Genomic DNA, 8,536 nt, shown 5'->3' on the forward strand with positions numbered 1-8,536 from the left:
GCATAATGGGATTCCTCATGAGAGTGCACCACCCCACATCATGCAACAGTCAAGGGTATGGGGAAAAGCTTAGTTTTGAAAAGATCTTAGTATTAAAAGGGTGGGAAAGGCTTAGTCTTAAAACTAAGCATTAGGCTATAATGACCCTGCCTGCTTACAGCCTGTCCCCCACACCCAATGCAAACTAGAAGCGAGCAAACATATATATCATATTTACAAACTTATTTGACCAGCAAGCTCCAACATAAGAATTTTGAGGGAACACAAATATTCAGTTCATAGTGTCCCTTAACAAAAATTATATTTTTATTGATACTTAAAAGAGAGATGACAATCCAAAGGCAGAGCCAAATGCTTTTAATTTGAGCTAAAAACAAATACAAAGCAAACTAATACAAACCTAGTAATGTTAGAGGCTGGTAAATAAGACAAATGGAATGGTGTAATATAGAGATAAAAGAGAGGCAGAAGACAGATCCTCACATTTTTAACATTGGACTTATGTTAAAATAAAAGAAATAATAGTGATGGGCTTTATGTAGGGGCATAATCTCCTTAGTGCTTTCCAAATACATTAGTGTAAAGTAAGTCTGAAAGCACATGAGAGGACTATTTATTGTAGTATATCCAAGCAATAGCTATTGTGGTTTGTACTAAAACAATGCTGAGATATAGATCAGTAAACAAATTTTAGAAATACTCAGGGTTTAGCAATCAATTAGCCTGTATCAGATAGAGCGGTGGTAGTCAACCTGGTCCCTACCACCCACTAGTGGGCATTCCAGCCTTCATGGTGGGAAGTAGCGGAGCAACCAAAGTATAAATAAAAAGATAGATTTAACTATAGTAAGTTATTTTATAAAAATTTATTCTGCCAAACTTAGTGAAAATCCGACATAAAGTACTTATTATTATTACTTAGTAAGTAATTATTATTATATGCTTTAACTTGCTGGAACTCTGCTTTATAAATTTTATAAAGTAAAGTTACTTTCCTACTTTATAAATCACCATTACTGTGGAACCGGTGGGCGGTTAGAAATTTTACTACTAACAGAGTTACAGAGTTACAAAAGTGGGTGGTAGGTATAAAAAGGTTGACTACCCCTGAGATAGAGTGTGAAAATAAATGCCATTGTTTAAACTCCATATTTCTTATGTGAATATCTCCCGGTATATTGCTACCACATAGTGACATGGAGGTCCTTTGGAGGGGCATGAGCACAATGTCCATATGAAAATGTTGTTTCTAGTAAAAATGTTGTGACTTTTTCTTTCTAATATCACTACCTTGCACTGAAAATTAACTTCCTAGATTATAGAAGGATTGAGACTCTGATTTATTATTTTAACCACTTTCAGAAAGGACTAAGGGAACTATTTCTGGCTCACAGAACTAGAACTGTGTCTTTGCTATCTGCCAATCAGGCAGTTTTTAGTAATTAAACAGGAAGTATAGAATTAGAATAGGTGACTGAGTGCAAATCATGTATTTTCTGGTTAATGTAGACTCCAGTTAAGTTACTTGAGCCCCAGTTTTGAACATCAGATTATTAGATTTCAAAAACTTTCTCCCATTGGGACATCCTATACACCATGTATTATTTCTTTTGAATCACTATCACACTCTCCAATATTATCCCTAGATTAATATTCGGAAATTTTAATATTCACTTATCCTTTCAACAATATGGTTCTGTAATCTACTCTTCATTGTTGATCATTGTCTTTGTCTTCATCCATACTTGACCACTACCTAGCATTAGACTCTTTAAAGTTTATCATCACCAATAACTGCAACCCTGATAAGAGTTCAAGTTCATGTATGTCATAGTTTTATGTGTCAACTTTGCTAGATTTTAGTACCCTGTTATTCAATCAAACACGAATCTAGATATTGCTGTGAAGGTACTTTGTAGATATGGTTAACATCTGCTGTCAGTTGATTTTAAATAAAAGAATACCTTGATAATGTGGTTGACCTCATCCAATCAGTTGAGAGTGCTTAAAAGAAATATTGAGGTTTTTCTAAGGAAGAATGAATTCTGCTCCAAGAATTTGGCACCAGCTCTTGGCAAAGAGAGTTTTCATTCTGCTGACTGGCACTATGAGTTTCAGTCTTGCAAGCCCCAGAAATTAATTATGTAAGCCAATTCTTTGAAATAAATCTATCCATTTATCTCTCATCTATAGAACTAGCTGGACTTAGATATATACATTTACATATATGTATAAAAATTTAGATAGTTATCTGGAGCATCCTGATTGGTACAATGCGGCTCACTCTCAGAGCTTTACCTAACGTTCATTTAACTCTAGTGAGCACTTGCATTATTGATCATTTCTTCTTTCACTTATTTTTATGCCATTGATGTTCTTTCTTCCTCTCTTACCTGGTTTAAATTTTATAGTAAATCAATATAGTCACTCCCTTGAATATGCATGGTCAATCGCCTTGTACCCAACTTTTTAATTCATATGAACTCAGAAAATTTACAATCTTGGTTAAACCTAACTCAACCAAATACTGCACACACAAGTGAAGCCATTTGAGTGAGGGTAGCTGGAGAAAAGCACTCTAGAGACACGATGATTTGTTTTATGTTAAATTCATGACTTAAAAGCTCATGTGGGTTCTTAATGCTCTTGTCCATTCACATTCCCAATGTCCCAGATAACTAGTTAACATATTGCCCTTTCTCCTCAAATAGTCACCACCTTCTTTTATATTTTCTTTCACTTATTGGCCTATTCTTGTGAAGTAGAAATATTTTTTCTTCTTTTTCCATGTGAGAGGAGGGAAGATAGAGACAGACTTCCACATGTGCCTCCACTGGGATCCACCAAGCAATGCCCACCTGAGGCCAATGCTCTGCCCAACTGGGGTCATGCTTGCAACCAAGCTATTTTTAATGCCTGAAGCCAGGGCTCCACGGTGTCATACTCAGCACCCAGGGCCAATGCACTCAAACCCTGGGCTATTGAGCCATGGCTGCAGGTGGGGAAGAATGAAAGAAAGAGAGATGGTGGAGGGGTGGAGAAGCAGATGGTCACTTCTCCTGTGTGCCCTGACAGGCAATTGAACCTGGCACATCCACACTCCAGGCCGACACTCTACCACTGAACTAACCAGCCAGGGCCAAAGTAGAAATAATCAAAAGAATAATTCTATTATTGTAGTAGCTGGCACCTCTACTTGAGCTGATACATCCAATCACCATCTCCTGCAAGTAGTGGCTGCTAGTTGTGTCTTACTGTATAGTTGCTTAGAGATTTGTCCTTGAGCCCAGGAATTATCCTTTTCTGTAGCAGCTTGGTGGTTAAGTTACACCAGCCCCCTCACATTCCTGGGCAATTAACCATCAGCCAATGACTCACCAATACAAGATCATGGACCTCAGTTGTGTTCCTTACTTCCTCATGAGTTTTTCTCCCGACAGCACTCACTGGATAAGTCACTTATGCAAGAATCCTCATCTTAGTTTGTGCTTTAGGGAATTTATTCACAACCTATAGATTACTACCATCATGTATCAGCATCTTTACTCATTTATGCTCAATTTCATTTTTCTAATGCAGAATAACTATCTATATTCTGATCTGAAGATATTCCTATTATATTTGCAGTAGATGCCATCATTTCACACATGCTCAGGGGCATATTTTCTATAGTTCTCTTTCTCTTACATTATTAATAATTAGCTCTGTACTTCACTTTCCTTAACACTAAAGTTTAGGAAAGTTTGCAAAAAGTTCTGAAGATTCTCCTGTTTTGATAACTATTTTTTCTTATTCCATTACTCCCAGCTATTACTTTGCTTCCCTTTGTAATACTTCTTAAAACTGTAGACTGTATCTGATGTCCTTAATCCCCCCCCCATTTTCTCCTAACCAAATGAAGTAAACATCTTATTTATTTATTCATTTATTTATTTACTGGCAGAGACAGAATCAGAGAGAGAGACAGATAGGAGACAAACAGGAAGAGAGAGAGATGAGAGGCATCAAATTTTCATTGTTGAACCTCAGTTTTTCATTGATCGCTTTCTCATATGTGCCTTGACCAAGGCACTACAGCAGAGCCAGTGACCCTTTGCTCAAGCCAGCAATCTTGAGCTCAAGCCAGCGACCTTGGGCTTTAAGCCAGTGACCTCTGGGCTCAAGCCAACAACAATGGGGTCATGTCTATGATCCCACACTCAAGCTAGTGACCTTGGGGTTTTGAACCTGGGTTCTCTGCATTCCAGTCTGATGCTCCACTGCCTGATCAGGCTGAAGTAAACATCTAAAATAAGATTTTAGTAAACAAATAGGATTAAACTTTAGGAATAGCAAAAGCAATTAGTTTATGAGCAATACACATTATGAGTTATGAACAAAATAGCACTTTCACAGTCTGAACCACAGATGTCAGTGTTCTAGATTTTTTTATTCTCTTCTTGCTCTTTTCATTCACTTCAATAAATTAAAAACCATGGTAATACATAAAAATAAATGCAAATATTTTCTTTATATTCTATCCTAATATCTTCTTTTGTCCATGAAATTCAAGAGATAAATAACTGAACCTAGAATTAACATCTAAGTTAAGTCTAGTGTTAACATTTGCATCCATGAAGGGTGTTTAACTATAAACAACAGAAAATCCCTTCACATGACAACTACTTCTTCTCTAGGATGCTGCTTCCATAATCCAGACAGGAGGAAGAGGGGAGGACAAAAGACTGAAGAGGCATATTGAATGAATTTGCCTACTTCTAAAATAATTTTTCCAGAAGTCCCCACCAGTAACTTCTATACAAATACTATGGATTAGAATTGATTTATCTACTTTCAGCTACAAGGAAATCTAGAAAGTTGATTATTTTTAACATCACTGCAAAAAGCCAATTTGAGTTGTTTTGATTGTTTGTTGTTGTTTTTTGTAAAGAAAAGGGAGAATGGATGTTATGTGGCATCTCAAGATTTTTATGTAATTGTTTTGTAATACTGTATAAATTATTTTGCTGAAAATGATAGCACACAAAAATCAATTAATAATTTCTTAAATTATTTAAACTAAAAGGGTAAGTAATATACTAATAATTTAAGAAAATTATTTATTAATAAGTTTCTTGTAAGAATCTTAAAGGTAAAGACTAGAAATTCTAGTCGACATAATGAAAATAGAATAATTTTTTTTAATAATTTTATTTTTTTAATGGGGCAACATCAATAAATCAAGATACATATATTCAAAGATAACATGTCCAGGTTATCTTGTCATTCAATTATGTTGCATACCCATCACCCAGAGTCAGATTGTCCTCTGTTACCTTCTATCTAGTTTTCTTTGTGCCCCTCCCCCTCCCCCTTTCCCTCTCCCTCTCTCCCCTCCCCCTGTAACCACCACACTCTTATCTTTTATTTTTTATTTTATTTTATTTTTTTTATTCATTTTAGAAAGGAGAGAGAGAGAGAGAAGAGAGAGTGAAGAGGGGAGGAGCAGGAAGCATCAACTCCCATATGTGCCTTGACCAGGCAAGCCCAGGGTTTTGAACTGGTGACCTCAGCATTTCCAGGTTGACGCTTTATCCACTGCGCCACCACAGGTCAGGCACCACACTCTTATCAATGTCTCTTAGTCTCACTTTTATGTCCCACCTATGTATGGAATAATGAAGTTCCTGTTTTTTCCTGATTTACTTATTTCACTTCCTATAATGTTATCAAGATCCCACCATTTTGCTGTAAATGATCCGATGTCATAATTTCTTATGGCTGAGTAGTATTCTATAGTTATATGTGCCACATCTTCTTTATCCAGTCATCTGAAAATAGAATAATTTAATGATAAAGTGTAACATATAGAAAATAAATATTCTTCATAGAAATATATATTGAATATGAATAAATTCAGAATTTATTAACTTATAGCTAAAACAAGTGAGATAAAATCCAAATTTTTTCCATTGTTTTGGCAAGAAAGTAAATTTAAAAACAAACTTATTCTAAAATAATCTGAAGTAAAAATTATGAAACACTAGATGTTAAAATGCCAAAATGTAATACTCAACAATTATACCACCAGATTTACAATGTATTATAAATTCACAATAGGCAAAGAAGATAGATTAATGTTATATAATGAAACATATATGAAGTAAATGAGTAAATGAAAAGGGAGTAAATGAAAAGAAGTAATTAATATTTAGAAAGTAATTTATTAGATGTTTGATAAATACATGATTTTAATTAAAATATATTTTTTTAATTTTACCATGTATATTTTTTTCCAAAAATGAAGATATTTGAAATGCAGTAGTGGGCCTCTAATTATAAAAGAACTGCATTTGTAGATTAGATTATTAACTAATTTATTCTAATCTCTTCTGATCTTTGAGTTAATATTTGCATTGTATGCTGCTGTACCCCTTGGGAACTGTAAAATAATATATTGCAGTCCTTAAAATGAACAATGGGGTTGGCAGCTTCAGAATTTCTACAGAGAGACAGCAATCTTTTTTTTTTTTTTTTTTTTTTAAATTTTTTTTAAAAATTTATTTATTTACTTTTTTAGATTTTATCTATTCATTTTTATTAGAGAGAGAGGGGAGAGAGAGAGAGAACAGGGGGAGGAGCAGGAAGCATCAACTCCCATAAGTGCCTTGACCAGGCAAGCCCAGGGTTCCGAACCAGCGACCTCAGCATTCCAGGCCGTCGCCTTATCCACTGTGCCACCACAGGTCAGGCCGAGAGACAGCAATCTTGCATCAGAATAATCTAAAGAAATGTTTGTATAGAACTTTATATGCAATTAATTTTAATAAAATCAAATGCTCATATCTAAAAATAGGGATAGGACAATAAAGATTTAGATGACAGGAAGGCTAAAGTCTTTTCTTTGTGAGTTAACTCTAGACACTATCAGTGCTAATTCGAATGCTTATTTACATTTGATCTCTGAGCCTGGACTTCTGAATTCCAAATTCTTATATTAGAATTTTTGACAATCCAACATGACCTTTTTATTAGCTTGTATCGTGTCCCTCTGCTGCCCTCATTTGGTAAATACTGATTCTTCTTCTTTGTTGGTGAGATTTATTCTTGGGGAGAAAAGAGTAATACAGTACTTTTCTGAATAGTTTTGTAACTTTTTAAATCAACATGCGATGGATTAAAAAAGTAAGTTTTCTTCAATAGTCTTTGAAAATAGAGTATTTATAAGAAATGACCATGACAAAGTGACCAAACATCTGCTCTTGTCCTGTGGACCAGTAGCACTGAAACTATGACTACCAATAGAATGACAGAAAAACTACTTAAAGCCCTGGTCAGTTGGCTTAGTGGAGCTCAGGTGGAGCGTCAGCCCGGTGTGTGGATGTCTTGTGTTTGATTCCCAGCCAGGGCACAAAGATAAAGCACCCTCTCGCTTCTCTCTCTCTCTCTCTTCTTCCTTTCTGTAGCAGCCATGGGTTGATTGGAGCAAGTTGGCCCTGGGCACTGAGGATGGCTCCTTGGCCTCCATTTCAGGTGCTAAAAATGGCTCTGGTTGCAATAGAACAAGGGCCCCAGATGGGCAGAACGTCACCTCCTAGTGGGCTTGCTAGGTGGATCCCTGTCAGGGCACATGTGGGAGTCTGTCTCTACCTCCCCATTTCTCACTAAACAAACACACAAACAAACTTAAGCCCAACAGCATTTTCTCTTGTGACATGAAAGACAGGAAAAATTTAAAAATATAATATTATTTATAGTACATTTTTATTTTCAAATTAAGTTTATATAGACATAAATATCACAGGTCTTGTATTTCCAGCCCATTTGACTGGGCTGTAGTTTGATATGTTGAACAAATTTTGATTTTTTATGTTTCTACTAACTTTTTTAACAGGAAATTTTATTTTGACTAAAATGGGTAACACTTAGATTTCATTGCAGAAGCATATAGTAAAGTATTCTCAGTTGTCATATTTTCTTTACTTGTGTATTTAGTAATGTTGAATATATTTTATTAAAGATATAATCATAGACTATTTTAATCTAATCTCTGTGTTTACAACAGAGTGAGAAACTCAGGTTTCTGTGTTAAAATTAGTGGTTCAGTTATTTACAATAGTATCAGATATTTAGCAGTGGTTTCCATAAAACCACTCATTCTTTTTGAGAAAATAAAAACTCAGAGATTAAAATGTAGAAATATTTATATTCAAATATATTTTCTGTGTCATCTATATTTTGTTTGTGCAGCAAGATTTTATTAATTTAAAATTTTTATTTTTAACTTATTGTGTTGATATGGTTTCAAGTGTTCCACTCAATATAACACCCTCAGCACACCACATCATGACCCTCAGGCCCCATTCAAAGTCTCTTTCTGCCCCCATTTCCTCCCCTTTGTTCCCCCTCCCCCGACCTCCATTCCCTCTTTCCCTCTGGCTATTGCTTCCCTGTTGTCTGTATATATGTGTTACATATACAGATATTTGATTGACTTACGACCTATGCAACTTACGACCATTCCACCTTACGACCACAATAGCTAGCTATGACTGCT

Source organism: Saccopteryx leptura, chromosome 1 (genome assembly GCF_036850995.1).
Source record: "Saccopteryx leptura isolate mSacLep1 chromosome 1, mSacLep1_pri_phased_curated, whole genome shotgun sequence".
Taxonomy (NCBI): Eukaryota; Metazoa; Chordata; class Mammalia; order Chiroptera; family Emballonuridae; genus Saccopteryx; species Saccopteryx leptura.